At 42.1% G+C, this 14,967-nt stretch overlaps 1 protein-coding gene across 25 annotated transcripts in view; it reads right to left on the bottom strand.

Annotated features, from left to right (window-relative positions):
• Window positions 1-14,967, bottom strand: part of nfasca (neurofascin homolog (chicken) a) — a 165,538-nt gene that overhangs the window by 104,361 nt on the left and 46,210 nt on the right. For 24 of the 25 annotated variants that reach the window (XR_014892382.1, XR_014892385.1, XR_014892386.1 and 21 more), the window contains exon 2: window positions 12,216-12,291. The gene's annotated coding sequence lies outside the window, so the exon portion shown is untranslated. Of the gene's footprint in view, window positions 1-12,215; window positions 12,292-12,414; window positions 12,486-14,967 lie in introns of those variants that run through there. The other variant, XM_085272781.1, reaches the window with a different exon arrangement.

Genomic DNA, 14,967 nt, shown 5'->3' on the forward strand with positions numbered 1-14,967 from the left:
TGTGGGGGGGGGCAGAACTGCATGAATAAAGTGTGAGAGTGGGGGCATGGGGCATGTGTGGCTTCGGCTTTCCATGCTTGTGTCTCAAAGTACATGAAGATAAGACGGCGATGCCACGATTGGGTCCAACTGAATCAAAAACAACAGAATAAATCCTGGTTTGTAAATCTCACCTGCATTAGAGGACTACCTGTGGTATGACATCAGCAGCCAATGAGCATGTTCATCTCAACACTGGACTGTCCATGTTTTACATTATGTGTGGTCAGTGTTCGGGAGTAACAGAGTACATGTACCACCGTCACATATTCAAAATATAAAATATGAGTAACTGTATTCTGTTACAGTTACCGTTTAAAAAGGTGGTAATCAGAATACAGTTACTTTGATGAAATAAATGGATTACACGGCGGTCTTTTCCTGTTACATATGTTAGGCTGTCCCCTCTCTGTTTTTGGTTTCCACGCCGGTGGAAACTCAAACAAAACACGCATTCAGAGGCTCTGATGTCTGTGTCTCAGTCTCGCGGCCCATGTTACCTCTACTTGCGGCCTGCATAATGACGTGAAGAAATATTTTCAATAATTATTATTTAAAAAATGATTTAATATGAAGGCAACAGGAAGTGTTACAGGCATCGCCTTAAAGCATGTAGCCTGATGGGCAGTGTAGTCCGTGCTGCAGGGAGAATGGACTGCTGTACCCGTGATGTGTCTGTGAGGAGGGAGAGAAAGGAAAAGTAGGAGCTGTCACCGAGCAGAAACGGGAGCTGGAAGCATGTAAATATAATAATAACCACTGCAGCCAAACAGAGAGCCTGACGAGCCCAGCTGTAAGTAAGCTGTTAAGACTCGACTGTACACTGTGTTCCTGTTTTCCTCTGAAACAATAAGTTCTGTTGGAGCAGTCTTTCAACGCCTCTCTCTGTCTCTGCTAGCAAAGTTGACCCAGACAACAAAGTAAAGCTAGTTTTCAGCTACGAGCCCGACACGAACCCGACGTATCAGCCAGAGGTCCCTTTACTACGGCTCGGAGCCGCTGACCTGTTTTATATACACGCTGAATAGTTTTCTACACGAGATCGCTGCAAAAAGTGCAGCCTTACCTAATGTCCACCTACTGTTACTCATTATATTAAGATTTAAACATCTAGCTGGTGTTGGTGTGGAGAGTAACCTTCAGTAATAGTAATAAATCACAGCAATAGTGCATTCATGTAGTTGTAAAAAGCATGATAATATATTAAGTAATCCAAAGTATTCAGAATACGTTACTGTCATTGAGTAACATTACATTACAAAATACATTTGGGGCATGTAATCTGTAATCTGTAGTAGGGCTGGGCGATATGGCCTAAAATCCATATCACGGTATAATTTGAAGCACGTGCGGTAACGATATATATCGCAATATATTCTTTTCTTCTGTATAACATATTTTCCACACTATAAGGACTTAAAATACTTTAATTTTCTCAAAAATCGAGAGTGTGCCTTATGTATGAATTCTGGTTGTGCTTACTGACCTCGAACCAATTTTGGCTTCAGAAATCTGTTAAAAACGTTTTAGTACAACTTTGGTAAGCCGCACTGCTTGATGGATTGTCAGAGCATTACGGCGGCTGTGGTGAGGAGCTTCACGGAGTAATCTGGGTCCTAAACCAGTGTTGCCAACTTAGCGACTTTGTCGCTCTATTTAGCGAGTTTTCAGACCCTCTTAGCGACTTTTTTTCTAAAAAGCGACTAGCGACAAATCTGGTGACTTTCTGGCGTTATTAGGATGGTTTTTTTACTCACTTTATGTCTCTTCCACGATGTTATTTCTCTCTCCAACAACGTAGGTTACAATTACATTAGCATGGCCAATTATGCAAATTAGGCGATGACATCATTTAGCGACTTCTAGCGACTTTTAGGACAGCAAATAGCGATTTTCCTTACTGAGGAGTTGGCAACACTGTCCTAAACTCCGTCAACTTCAGGTCCCAAAGTCAAACGAACACTGAGAGTTAAAAACAGTCTAAATTCTTTCATCTTTAATTAAATCATCAGCGTTGCTGCTTTACCAGGTGTAACAATTAAGTTTAACATCCAGGCATCCATGAAAACAGAATTTATTAAATTTAACGGAGTTAGAAGTTAGCAGGAAGTTAGCTCGCTAGTTTCGCTAGTTACCTAAACATGATATAGCATGTTCTGACTGAGAGATTTCTGAAAAAATTCAAACGTACAGCTCTGCTATCACTTCCAACATAAATGAAGACAGGAAACTAAACAGCAGTGACGTTTGTAGGGTTACTGAAGTTGGGCTAGCTGGTATATAATGATGTGCTACGTGATCGCTAGCGACACAGCTATGTTAGCATAACATAAACATGTAGTGGAATACATTTTAAAAGTAACCTTCCCAACACTGTGTGTGGTGATTGCATGTGTTAGAGCATTCAGTGAGATAAAACTAGACAATAACAAATAAAGAGAAGCAGTAAAAAAGCCAGTATTTGAAGGTCAGAGTAAAAGCAGAGCGGTGTGTGTGCTGCTCTGTGAACATGTCCACCAGGCCTAATTTGCCAGCATGGCCCCATCTGCCTTGAGGTCACTGTGGCTAATAAAGCCATTCTGCTACGTCTGATCTGCTCTGCAGCCTCACACAGACACATGGACATGCACACAGTTGTCATTTGTCTGGCATAATTACACCATTACCAAATTTAATTTCCGCAGGTCCCCCTCCCTCCATTTGTGTTTTTTTCCTCCAGCAAAATGGGGTTAAATGTGTGTGTGTGAGCTGGCCTCTAACAGCCAGTCTTCCTCTGGCACTGTGGTGACCATGGTGAGTTAGTAAGATGTGCCCACATGTATGTATGTGATTATAAAATACTGTGGGGCTGTTGGAGCTGCAGACAAAGCACACATACACTCAAAATAACACGATATAAAAGTAATCAGTAATACCAATAGCATCGTTCTGTGAAGCATCTATGAAGCTACAAGCCCAGCACTGAGTCAGCCTCACTAAAGTCTATAAGCCTGCGACATACAGAGGAAGCCACAGGTCCTCACACAGCATCAACTATGTACATAAATCACAACCACACTACACTGGGACTGCATATTTTCAACACATAAGTGGTAATTATATTTCATTACAGAAATCCAAATGACTCACCCATCACATCTTTGTCTTACTCAATAGTTAAAGAAAATGTGTACTGCATGAATAAGGTAAGCAACTTGAACCTAATGCACTGAATATGTAAGCATGCTGATTAATGTGGAGGCAGGGTCAGTTTGGGCTTGTGCCGTCTGGGCCCTGGGGCACTGCCCCAGCTGCTGCATCACAACCTACCCCTTTGCTATGCCTGACCTGTTTTCTAGTAGTTTTCTGCATTCAAGTATATATGCAAATATGTGCAAGTATATATCAAGCAGTTTGTCACATTTCAGCCTCCAAACACTCTCTGATAAACTCCCCTTATTAGGCTTCCTGGTTTTTATTTGCAAGGTTAGATTTGTGTGCAAGCGAACAGTTAGCTAGCTCTGATAGATGCCAGCTCACGCTAAACCAAAGACTGATGCAGATGCACGTAATTAAACTACGAGCAACATAGGAGTTCTACGTTTTTGGCAAAAACATGCAGATTTGGTTCAGAATGATTTCTGCTGATTAAATAATGATTTTACTATACTTCCTTTATCTTTTCATTGTCTAAGTATGACATCTACTCTTACCAGTAGCAATGTAGAAACAGAAAATACTGAGCAGAAATGAGTTAATGCTATTGGTGCAGCCCCAGGCCCCCTTGGTCACCTCTGCATTAGTATGGCGTTATTTTTGTGCCACTATTCTGAGCGCACGTAAACAAAAAGTTTGCAGGTGCAAGTGTTGCATTTTGAGGAGAAATTTATTTTGAGCGAAGAAAAGCTAAATTTGAGTGAACAAACTTCATTGCTGCGTGCAAAAAATGTATTTCAGTGTTTGCTATTATCCATACACACGCACACACACACTCTCACTCAGTTTTTGCATTTGCGCTCACTCGCAATGTGTTGGTCGCGCTCTCAACATTTCTGCCCATGCACGCTCAACTCTTTCTCTACACCGTTATATTTGTGCCACAAAACCAGCCAATCACAGACTTGGATGCAAAAATATCTGATTGGCTGGTCTGGTCTCCAATCAGCTCGAAATGACGAAATGCAATATCCCAGAATGCATTTCATCCAAAACTCAAACGAGGCAGTGGCGGAGGAACACAGAGGGGCGGAGTTTGAAATATTATTCTTTCTGGGTCACAAAATAAACTTTTGAGATATTTTCATGTGAGAATGTTTCTGTGTGAACTTCAAATACCTGCTCGATTCATCAGGACATCACATATTTGCAAAGTTGCTCTAACCTTTTCAGAGATGCATGTTACCCACCAGCTGACCGGGTCACTCGGGTTAAACATAATATAAAAGGCTGAACTGACAAAACCACCACCAGGTGTTACAGGAAAAACCATAAAGCCTTTGAACTAAAACAAACGCCGTGGTGACAGTGATGTACACTGTTGTTGGTATATATGTATGATTTGTATCACCTTCATGTTTCCACACCGATATCATGACCAGCAGCTTTACAGCTGTGGCTCCAGCAAACATCAGCTGATACTAGAAATTAATATAAAATAAATTCTAACAACAGCTGATCAAACTTAAACGTGCTGCTGTTTAGTGCGACATCCGCTGGTTTCCTCTTTCTGGCTCAAAGTGGGCGATAAACAAGAGAGACAATCAGCTGCTCATTGATCAGTTTCAGGATTGAAGTAGCAACAGGAGAGGACAGAATAACTCCAGCTTTGTGTCTTTTTCATTGTAGCTGAAGTCCGGGACGAATCGCGTTCCTTTTCCTCTCAATACAGATGTGTTGTAATTGGTCCAGCCCAGAGTTGATCATGACCAACTGGCTAATCCACCACCTTTCATTGTTTATACCGTTACAAAGAAAAACACACAAACATAAAAATGAAAAATCACCATCAGCCCACCGAGCAAATGTCCGGTATGCCCAATGGCCAGTCCAGCTGTGCGGTCAGCTGGTGGGTAACATGCATCTCTGAAAAGGTTAGAGCAACTTTGCAAATATGTGATGTCCTGATGAATCGAGCAGGTATTTGAAGTTCACACAGAAACATTCTCACATGAAAATATCTCAAAAGTTTATTTTGTGACCCAGAAAGAATAATATTTCAAACTCCGCCCCTCTGTGTTCCTCCGCCACTGCCTCGTTTGAGTTTTGGATGAAATGCATTCTGGGATATTGCATTTCGTCATTTCGAGCTGATTGGAGACCAGACCAGCCAATCAGATATTTTTGCATCCAAGTCTGTGATTGGCTGGTTTTGTGGCACAAATATAACGGTGTAGAGAAAGAGTTGAGCGCGCACGGGCAGAAATGTTGAGAGCGCGACCGACACGACACATTGCGAGTGAGCGCAAATGCAAAAACTGAGTGAGAGTGTGTGTGTGTGTGTGTGTGTGTGTGTGTGTGTGTGTGTGTGTGTGTGTGTGTGTGTGTAATAGCAAACACTGAAATACATTTTTTGCACGCAGGAATTAATTTTGTTCACTCAAATTCAGCTTTTCTTCGCTCAAAATAAATTTCTCCTCAAAATACAACACTTGCACCTGCAAATGTTTTTACGTGCGCTCAAACATTTTTTACGTGCGCTCAGAATAGTGGCACAACAATAAGGCCATACATTAAACCCTCACTGAAGAGGTTTTCTAGCACATCATCACCTGTCCTAACTAACAGCAGGGCAGGATGTGGAGAGTGCAGATGCACGACGTGCCTTTCATGTGGTCATGTTGTTAGGTGACCCACAAAAACAGGTTGTTGTGTGTTGTTACAGTGCTAATAGATGAAGGGGGGGATGATACTGACTTCATCACATTTCTAAACACTTTATATCTTTTATCTGATAAATACATAGATCACTATATAATACAATGCATTATATACTGTACCCTCTAACAGAATGCTGGGACATTGTGAAGCTTCTCCTCACTAAGGTGAAGCACACACTCACAATGTCTGATAGGAAGTTTTGGTTTTGTTATGCTTTTATTTTGAAGTCCACTAACCACTGTCTCTTCTTAAGGTCAACTTCCTGAAGGCCAGATGGAGTGCACACATGATTACGGACTAATGATGTTCACCTGATGGGAATTCCCTGATTACCCACTGTCAGTGGGGTGAACCATTAGAGCTGGAGGGAGGGGTTGACATGGTGTTAACATGAGTGCAGTACTTGCTGCAGTGTGTAGCCACCAGCTCCTCTTCCAGATACACTGCAAGTATACAGCACGCAGTGTTTTAGTGAACGAGTGAGTATACCAGCTGTACTGTGGAGGAACAGCTAGCTGTGCTAATGCTAATGCTACTGATAACGACAAACCTTGTGCGTGTGTTGTTTTTCATAGACATAAAGCTGGTGTATGACTCGTACCATTACGTTCAGCTACACCAGTACAAAGACACAGATATAGGTTTTTTTATTCAAAGCATATTTTGCTGATGAGTACTCATCCAGCCCCACTGTCTACACACACCTGTACAGGTAACGAGCAGATTTAGCTGTATGCCAGGACTAAACTGATGCAGCACGGAGAAGCACAGCCAGAGAGTATGAACATGGTGATATGGTTCCAGCTCTGACTGATACTGTCAGTGACGATTAGTAAAGACACACTACAGCCCTCTGTATATAATCACAGCTTGTGTAATCTCCTTTGTAGTTGTATTAGGTAACAAGGAAATATGTGGCTCCATAATTGAGTGGTTTCAGCTGGAGATACAAATCCACTTTTGGAGTGCATCAGAGCACGTGGTGTAAAATCTGCCAAATGAAAACACGTGGAGCTACCTGTTGTGACAGGACGAGGTCAAAGGCAGCTTCGTTTGTCACACAGGCCCTCTGGGTCCCTGAGAAGCCTGTAACTTGTGATGTACACACAACAAGAACCTACAGTAGTAAACTGAAAGCAGACACACGTTCCTCTGCATCCCGTTAAGAGCACGATTTGTATGTGACGTCTTTGAGCATTGTTCTTTGGAGTCCTGATCACACAGTGACAATTTGTTCTGATCTTGTCCCTTTGGCCATGAAAGGAGGGGGTGGAGAAAGAGCGAGGGGGGATGGGCGGTGGTTAGCATGAGACCAAATATTTGCAGTGAAAGGCCCGTCATTGTCCATTAGACTTTCTCTCCTTTCTGCTCTCTGGGTGCATTAACCTCTTCTTCAACAATGCTCCCGAACAAAGGAAGTACTGTATGTGTTTATGTGTGCGCCCGAGTTTGTGTGTGTGCGTTTGCTTTTCTGCCACGCCCACACACTGTCCATCCCCTGCATCAACACACACGCACACACACACACATATACTAGTCTGTCTGCCACAGATGATCAGAAAAATATTGACTGTTGTCTTGTGTGCACATCAGTCATCGCCCAGCATGTGTGTGTTTGTTGGGTTGTACTTAAATATATTTACTAAGATGTGCTTCATTCACAGCAGTTATGGTCTGATGTGCTCTCTTTAAACCAGCGGTGCGCAGCCTCTTGTGCTCCACGGACGGTTTAACGTCAGACCGTCACGGAGCGGCCTTTAAGGTGTGGCGGACAAATGCAACAACAAAACGATACGACCGAGAGAACCGCGGCGGTATTTTGTAAATATAACGGTAAACGTGAATTCACTGTGTGTGTATTAGCAGCGTGCTCCTGAAACGCGCCAACACTGACGGTAACGTCCTCCTCTCTGCCCCTTAATGCTCTCTGGTCGCTATGGTAACGGGTACATATTTCTTTCAAGATAAGACGCACCTACAAAACAAATATAAAGTACATGAAAATATATACTTCACCGTAATGCTAAATCGATGAGAGCCCTGTGCTTGTTTCTCTGCACCGAGGCGCTCACACCTGGGTATAGTTGGGGGCGATGACTTGATTTAGTTTTTCTTTGCCACCAAAGAAAAAAAACCAGAACGTTATTCATAACGCAGGGGGAAAGACCCAGGGAAACCGAGTTAACGATAAACCCCCTGGAAACCATACATTTCACACCCGAGCCTCAACTCTCGCAGCCCGGGGGTGGGGACGGCTGCTTTAGACTGTAATGTGGTCGATGCTCTCATCAGCAGTAAGTGTGTGACGTTGCTTTATGAACATCTGCTTTGTTTTGCTTGAAATGACAAAATACCTGATTGTAATAAGACAAACACAGCAGACGATGTCTCACACTCATGGCCCTAGCCTTACCCTGTATCTTTAATGCTGCTGCTGTTTAGTTCATTAAGAACTGTGATTTTCAGACACAGTTGGTTAGCCGACTCTTACCTGATGGTTTGAAGACCATTCCTGACGTGATCATTATATGACACATTTTTGTAGTGCCACAGTAGTATTACGTTAGCATCCCACATCATATAAATGTTCTCGTGTGATTTATTTATACAAAATGTCTTGATGAGTTGTTCCTGCTGACATTAGTGGAAGATGATCGAGAAGAGACCATGTGGAAATAACTGCTGACTGCAGCAGTGTGGAGTTGACTGTGCAACTTCACTTTTTAAAGCATCATTTCTACTTGGTATCAATGTTTGGCTGCAATTACATGCAACTGTTTAGTAAACTGCAAGAACATTATTATTCAATCTTCAGTTCAACTGAATTCCCTTTTATTTATGCAATACCAAATCACTACAAGTGTTCCCTCAAAGTGCTTTGTGTTGTAAGGTCAAGACTCAACCATAATACAAAGAAGAAAAGAAAACCCCAACAATCACAGCAAGCGCCAGTGGGGAAGGAAAAACTCCCTTTTAACAGGAAGAACCCTCCAGCACAACCAGGATAAGGGAGGGGCGGGGCCATCTGCTGCGACTGGTCAGTGTGAAGGGAGAGAGCCAGAGATTAATAATTACTATTAACTGAATGCAGAAGTGTGTATTAACACCTAATGAGTGAAAAAAAAGGTGAGTGAAGAAGAAACACCCAGTGCATCATGGGAATCCCCGGCAGCCTACATCTATTGCAGCATAACTAAGGGAGGATTCAGGGTCACCTGGTCCAGCCCTAACTATATGCTTTAGCAAAAAGGAAAGTTTGAAGCCTAATCTTGAAAGTAGAGATAGTGTCTGTCTCCTGAATCCAAACTGGAAGCTGGTTCCACAGAAGAGGGGCCTGAAAACTGAAGGCTCTGCCTCCCATTCTACTTTTAAATACTCTAGGAACAACAAGTAAGATAAGATCATTAAGATAAGATGGGGCCTGATTATTTAAGACCTTGTATGTGAGGAGCAGGATTTTGAATTCTGGATTTATCAGGAAGCCAATGAAGGGAAGCCAAAACAGGAGAAATCTGCTCTCTTTCTAGTCCCTGTCAGGACTCTTGCTGCAGCATTTTGGATCAGCTGAAGGCTTTTCAGGGAGTTTTTAGGACTTCCTGATAATAATGAATTACAGTCGTCCAGCCTGGAAGTAATAAATGCATGAACTAGTTTTTCAGCATCAGAGGGATTTCTATGATTTCTCTGTGTTATTGTAGAGTCCTAACCTTAAAATATAAAGCACCACGCAGCACCTGTTGTTGTGATTTGGTGATATATACAGTACATAAAACTGAATTGAACTGAGTGAACCACGGTCAGAACTAGAGCAGGGCGATATGGCCAAAAATATTGATCACGATATATATTTGAACATTTGCGATAACAATATAACTGACGATATAATTGATGCGAGACAAAATACAACTCCACAACATTACTAGCGCAAAAAGACAACCTTCCATTTATTTTCACTTAAACAAGAAGCTGTTTTTTATGTACATTAAAGCTTTTTAAACATGTAACAGTGCAAATGCAAATTCCTTGCTGAAAGTTTAACCAAAAGGCATTTCCAGTAGAAATGGGCTGACATATCCTGAGCATAACCATGTATAATCTCCACTGAAGTTAAAAAGAGGTGCTTTGCAACATTAAACTGCAGTGTGCAGTACGCATTTTTCGGACCATAAGGTGCACGGGATTATAAGGCACATTAAGCGAAACAAAGCAGTCAGATAAATCAAACTTTATTAAACTCATTCTTCTTGCTTCCTCCACTTCTGTACCATTGATTCATTAATGTTGAATTCTCTGGCAGCTGCTCTATTCCCATGTTGTTGCAGTATATTAATGACTAACCTCGTACTGTGGATGGATTATCTCAGTTGTTCTCCTGACTGAAGTTTGGTCCGTTTACAGCATCCTGCCATGCGATTGCATTTGTCTCTAACTATCAGGAACCTTAACGTTAACTTTTATAAGTGGAAAAGTGTTAGTGTTGGTCCTCCAGCTTCACTGTTTATGTTATGCTAACATAGCTGTGTCGCTAGCGATCACGTAGCACATAATTATATACCAGCTAGCCCAACTTCAGTAACCCTACAAACGTCACTGCTGTTTAGTTTCCTGTCTTCATTTATGTTGGAAGTGATAGCAGAGCTGTACGTTTGATTTTTTTCAGAAATCTCTACGTCAGAACATGCTATATCATGCTTAGGTAACTAGCGAAACTAGCGAGCTAACTTCTGCTAGCTTCCTGCTAACTTCTAACTCCGTTAAATGTAATAAATTTTGTTTTCATGGATGCCTGGAAGTTAGTTACACCTGGTAAAGCAGCAATGCTGATTGTTTTATTAAAGATGAAAGAATTTAGACAGTTTTTAACTCTAAGTGATGCTGCAGTGTTGTTTGACCTGAAGCATACGGAGTTTAGGACCCAGATTACTCCCAGATTTAAGAGCATCTTAGTCCGACAAATACGACAATAACGACGGCCGCTTGCATGTTCTGCAAAAAAATGTGCTTTGTTGTGTATCTGACGGACAAACACCAAACCAGTTCCACATCACGGAAGTTGCACCATTTTTACAAACCAATTCTGGTTCATCTGTTTCACTCAACAATCGGCCATGTGCGTATGAAAACAAAGGCACTGCGCATGCGCGTTTTACTCCCATTCTATCGCGATATTTCATTTTCCTATCGTTGCCTAACATTATACCGGTATTACCGTGAACGGTATAATATGGCCCAGCCCTAGTCAGAACAATGGTTCACTTTACTGTTGGTCAACGATGCTTTACTGAGCACACAAAGCACTCTATAACACACAATCACACATTCACATTCAGTGCTTTACTCTGTTTTGACTGCAATCACTGCCACTCACTCTGATGGATGGACTGGGGCCAATCTGTGGTTCAGTATCTTGCTCAAAGACACTTCAGTAATACACAGCACAGAATGTAGCTATGTGTGTGTGTGTGTGTGTGTGTGTGTGTGTGTGTGTGTGTGTGTGTGTGTGTGTGTGTGTGTGTGTGTGTGTGTGTGTGAGACGACCAAAAATTTGCATGCTACTATACTTGTAGGGACCAACAGTCACTTTTGCAGATAAAAATGTGGTTTTAGGCGTGGTGTGACAGTTAGGTGATGTTAGGTTCAGGGTAAGGGTCTAGGGACAGTATCATGTCAATGTCCTAACTAATTAGTAAAAACAAAGGTGTGTGTGTGTAACTGTCTCCTCGTTTCACCGTCAGCAGTCGGAATCATCATTGAAACAACAAATATAAAGGCATTTAAAAACAAAAGCAAAAGGCAGATAACACTTTTGTGGACAAAAAATATCAGACATAACTGTATGAAATGATCACGTCTGCAGCTACGCAGCGTTCACACTGATATTGAGCACCAGGCTTACCCGAGCCTCGTCCCATGGAACAAGAAAGAATTCCTACAACAGGCTGCACTACAACATTCATTCACACAGGGTGCAAGCTTCCTATCGCACACAGGTTTCTGTTTTAAGGCTGATACTAGGCTGATTAATGTGAGGTGAGACTCCAAAATATGGAGTTATTGACAAAGATTGTAACCTTTGAAGCATTAGAATAACAGTTCAGCCACTAGTGTCTTACACACAGTTTCTTTTGAAATAGTAGTATTGCAGTACAGACTTGTCTTTGTGGAAAGTTGGTGATTAAATATCTGCCATTTATCCACATGATGTGACAGATTCTGAGTCACGCTGCTGTGGTTATTATCACTGTGATATTCTGGCCTTTGAGTGAAAAGATCAAGCTGTCTAACTACACAAACACACAGAAACAGTACAACATGAGTACCTCTGTCAGTGCAGCTCTTTTGTCCAGGTGTACAGCAGTGCTGGGTGACTACGCTGTCTCTCCATCTCCATCAATCCTTTAGCATCCAAAGGGAAAAAAGAGAGAAAACAAAGACTAAGCAACTGTCAGGCAAATACAGAGTAAGGCCACAAAGATAAAAGATGGCAGTATAAAAAATGGGGGCGATGCTGTACTCTACCCATGAATGTATTTGCTCCTTTCTGTCCCGTTCTCTCATTCTGTGTGAGGCTCACTGTTCCTCAGGCTTTCTCTCTGTGTTACACACTGATGCCCCATCTGTCGCCGCCCCCTCTCATTCCCATCCCACCTCATACATTATTAATGAGTTTCACACACACACACACACACACACACACACACACACACACACTTCTCTGTGCATGTAGTACAGCCGAGGAAGCCCCCTCAGTTAGTTCAGGCTTATCTGAATTTTCCTATAGAGATTGAAAATGTGACGTCATTCAGGGGTAAAACCGCAAAGGATTCTGGGAACTCGTGGCAAGAGGTACTTTCAATTGAAATCAGTTACACAGCGATAAAAAGAAACACAAAAATGGCAAGAAGCTGTTGTGTTATTAACTGCAATAGCCGGTCACATGACAGCCACGGGAAGCCGACGGGTAAAGAGATCGGTTGTTATCGGATTACGTCGTTGAAGAGAAATTGTTCAGCCATGTTTCCGAAGTAACAGACGGATGGCCTGGATTGCAGCCATTCAAAGATCAAATATAACGTCCCAGAACCCTCCAGCTCACAGGTTAGTCTGCTCCAAGCATTTACACAAAGGTCAGAGTTTTTTAGTACTTAATACGTCATTTTCATTACATAATTGGTGATATAGGTTACAAGCAAGTCTGGCGCTGAACAGAAATTGTCGCGCTATGCTCCTTTATTTATTGTGCATAAATAGTGAATTGTCCTGACACAATATTGTGTTTCGCTTCTGTTATTATGGTACATTGACAAAAACATATACTTTTGTTCACAGGATAAAACAGGTTTTTTGTATCACTAATTGTCCAGTACGATTACAGCATACAATATTATTGTCACTGCTACATTTCTGTGATGGGTACCAGAAATTATTTCCACTACTAATTAATTACCGTTGAGCTCAAAGGTCCTATTTATAAACGGTTAACGAATGTGTATTTATGACGACGATTTGTGAGACTGGTAAACTTATGATACGTACGATGGTCTTTACTTTCTACACGGTGCATTTCAAGGTCCTGCACCCATCCGTCGGTAAACTGTACCTGGGCTTGTTGCAGTGACCGGAAGTTACTAAACTTCATGAGTGTATGCACTCACTCCAAGAACCGTATAATTATAAATATGAGCGTGGTGAAAGTTGGGCAGCACGCTGACGTCTTTTGTCCACTCTGTGTGCTCATAAGGGTCTGACCCTTTCACTGGTTTGATTTTTTCCACGTATCTTTTCTTTGTCTTTTCATCAAGTCTGTCTTTGTACGGACCGGCATTGTTCCCCTTCGTTTTGTACATACCTTTTTGGGGGGCAAAGAAAAAACAAGAAGGTATTGGAACCGAAGAATGAACGTTTTGTGTTGCTGCAAATGCTTGCATTTGATGCAGTACTTGGATTGTTTTGCCACGAGTTCCCGGCATGCAATGCGCGAAAGTCACGTGGTCTGTCAATCTCTATTGATGAAGCACAGCTGGAAGCTGGGCCGCTCTACACTGGGGGCAGGGGCCCCCGTAAATCAAACTTTTAGAAGTTGAGAAATAAATAACCATTACCCACAAACTGAATATGGACAGGATTTACTACAGTGGCTGAAAAATCCACTGGAAAAGGCACAAATGAGATGGTTTCACCTCTCACTCACTCTGTTTGTGCGCAGGCTCACACAGCACTCGGCAGAGATCCCGCCCCCCAGCTCAACATCCAATCACTGTTGGTATGCAAATGAGCCGGTGTCAGGTTTCTCAGTAGGCAGGGCAGAGCAAACTGAAGCAGCAACTCTCTGTGGTCCAAATCACAGTGACTCGTGAGATGATTAACAAGTGAAAATCCATCTGCAGGCAGTGGGAGAGCAGTCCACTGTTGTGTTTCCCTCTGTGAGCCCGTAGGCTGCAGAGACACAAAGCCCCGCCCAGCTTTCAACAGTTTCCTCGTTTCATATTCTGATGTAATCACAGCGATTTCACTACAGCTAGTTCACCCCCAGCTTCCAGCAGCTCACAAAGGTCCAGCCCCCTGTCGTCGCACCGTGTTACATCATTTGGTGATCGCAGCCCATGAATCAGATCTTTATTGTCACTGTTAGCAGTTTGGCATCTCTCCATCGGCAGGATGTAAGTTTTTACATTCAGATTCTTTTAAGACGAGAGAAGAAGATGAACTAGACTTAAGAGGTACCTACACAGGGAATGTATGTAACACACCACAACATAATTATCTGCACAAATAAGATACGTACAAGTTATATCCATTGTAAACAGACGAGCTTAAAATAAGACTACTTACGGGAAAGTAACAGTAATCTAATTACTTTTTTGCAATTGTAATCCCTTGCTTGTTACATGAAAAAAGTAATCAGGTTACAGAGATGTGTTCCTTGTAATGCGTTCCTGCCCCTCTCTGTTGTTTTATTTTTCAGTTGCACCCCTAAGGGAATCGATTCTAGCTTGGATAACGTGATATCGAATTATATTCAATTAATATCAATTAATTTTGCCCGAAACGCCAGAATCTCAGGATAAACCT

The sequence above is a fragment of the Mchenga conophoros genome, linkage group LG5 (assembly GCF_057382185.1).
Source record: "Mchenga conophoros isolate Kocher_MC1m ecotype Shallow Benthic linkage group LG5, M_conophoros_male_GT1.1, whole genome shotgun sequence".
NCBI classification, from domain to species: domain Eukaryota; kingdom Metazoa; phylum Chordata; class Actinopteri; order Cichliformes; family Cichlidae; genus Mchenga; species Mchenga conophoros.